Source organism: Mauremys reevesii, linkage group 5 (assembly GCF_016161935.1).
Source record: "Mauremys reevesii isolate NIE-2019 linkage group 5, ASM1616193v1, whole genome shotgun sequence".
Taxonomy (NCBI): Eukaryota; Metazoa; Chordata; order Testudines; family Geoemydidae; genus Mauremys; species Mauremys reevesii.
In genome coordinates this window covers 94,654,905-94,657,436 of record NC_052627.1, presented here as the reverse complement: position 1 = coordinate 94,657,436, position 2,532 = coordinate 94,654,905, and positions in this window count along the sequence as shown.

Here is a 2,532-nt window from a genome sequence, read left to right as displayed (position 1 = left end):
CAGTTACGTAACCAAAAAAAAGCTGCATGATAAAGAGATTGCACTTCATTACTTGTATGAGGTGAACTGAAAAATACTATTTCCTTTGTTTATCATTTTTACAGTGTATATATTATAAAGTGAGCACTATGCACTTTGTATTCTGTGTTGTAATTGAAATCAATATGGAAAATGTAGAAAAACATCCAAAAATATTTAATAAATTTTAATTGGTATTCTATTGTTGTGTGATTAATCACGATTAATTTTTTTGAGTTAATCATATGAGTTAACTGCGATTAATTGACAGCCCTAGTTTGAGCATTTTAATCCAACCTGATTAACACTATTCATAGCTCTCCATCCTGGACTAGGGATTACTGGAGACAATTCAATCTCATTTGTATAGTTGTTTTAAGGGAAAAACCCTTCGGCGGGAAACCATACCATGCTCTGGGAGGAATAAGCCTGCCCTGGAGTGTATAAGCAGGTGGACACTGGTTTGACTCCGAATTGTCTGGGTAAAGACCATCACTATAATGAGGGGAAGGAATACTTTACAATTAAAAGTGTAAATATAAATGTTTAATCAGAAATACAGCACTTTCAAACCACTGAGAGAGCAGAGCTGTGATGGTTCAGAGCACTTTAGAGTCAGGTATTTAATGCTTGTCTCTATGTTGGAAAAGCAGAAGCTCAGCATGTGCTAGTCACTGAAACTGGGTGAAGGAAAGAGAATGCCCTGTTCCTGCCTGTTAATGGTGGCCCATTCCTTTTAATGTAAGATAAATATAAATGTAGCCCTGGCTATAAGTGAGCTATTACACACGCCAGGGTCTCATTGACTTCAGGGGAACTTAACTGGTGAGTAAAGAGAGCAGGATCTGGCCCTTATGGTATAGGTCATGTGGGGATGCTGAGAGCCATTTAACCAAACTGTATATAATGGAAACCACTTCAAGCCAGACACACCCCCAGCACCCTAGTTCCAGCACCTATGAGGGGATGTGTCGGGGTGACTTCCTCTGGCATTTATGGAAATTGTTGCCTACTCTTACAAATAAGAATATTCTTTTCTGAGAAATCAACTAGTTCATGACTCCCTGACTTCCTTGATGACCTTTCTCTCCCCCTGCCCCTATACACAAACAGTTCATTGTAAAGATCATAGAATAACAGGCCATTTCAGAAAATGCAATAGACATTTTAAAGCATGTTCTTCGTGGGTCCAGCAGCCAAGTGTTTGAGTAAAAAAAGAAAATATAGAGCATAAGGAATTGAACTATCACCTAAGAGGCCAGCACAGAATGGCATTTCAGATCTTTTCTACCAGACACCTACATTTGAGACCTCCTACAATGGGGAAGTTCTGTATAGTGCAAGGATCTGAGCCCCCTCCAAACTACAGTGTTTCCAATTATAGAATTAACAATTCTAACATAGTTATCCAGTAGAGATGATTTTTCCCTTGTTATATCACTATGTTAATACTAAGATAACAAAGGTCACTGCTCCAGTCTCAGTTCTTCACACTGCAATAGTTTGATCACTCAAACCAGCCTCCCTTGCAATTCACTTCCTCATTCCCTTGTTTTATATTTTGTTGAACTCTAAAAAAATAAATTAAGCCAAAAAAACTACAGTGCTTTGTTTTTTGTTTTTATTATCAACAATCAGTTAATGGTACACTCTTGGAAAACTATATGCACATGTAGAAATATTTCCCCTTTTAAATAGAAGCATTCATTTGAACCACATATAAATAAATCTGAAAACCCTGAACATAATTTATGACGATTATGCTCACAAACATATTCTAACAGGAAGGGAAAAATAAAAGACGACATGCAACTGATAATAAAAATATATACCATTATCTGAACCTGGTCTCTCGAAACGCAAAGTAACCGAACCCGTGAGAACCTTCTTTCTCCACCAAGACACGCCATAGAGACTACGAGGAGGGAAAACATTATTTATACGGTCATCTAGAGTAGACAAGTTTGTACTGATATTAACACTATACAATTGAGTCACAGACCACAGCTGTAGAAAGACACAGAAAAGGTTAAAGCATACGTGTCCACATTCAACTAATAGCTAGCTCTTTGTGCCTTTTAAAAGAAATAATAAAAAAACCCTAAACGGAGATGCCTAAAACCTGCGTGAGCCATGTAATCAGAATACTTAATAATAAATACAATCCATCCCCCCGGCCAGGAGGCGAGTCCTAGGGGGCCGGAGAGCCGGGGACCTGCTGCCGGCCCAGGACTGGGCGCTGCGGTGGGATCGAAGAGAACGTGGGCGCTGAAAAGCGAACGGGGCGAGTGGAAGCCGCTGGAGGACAAGCGCGAGCGGGTGGACAGACGGACTAGGAAGCCCGCGCGCCGGGCTGGGACTCGGCAGCCGGAACGGAGCGCGAGGCGGCGTTGCAGAACCTCGCGGGCGGGCCGCGGTCCCGCGGGGAGCCCGGCGGGCGGGCGGGAGCGCCCAGAAGCGCGCGCGGCGGGCGCGTCCCAGCCAGGGGGCAGCAAGCGGGCGCCGCGCTGAGGC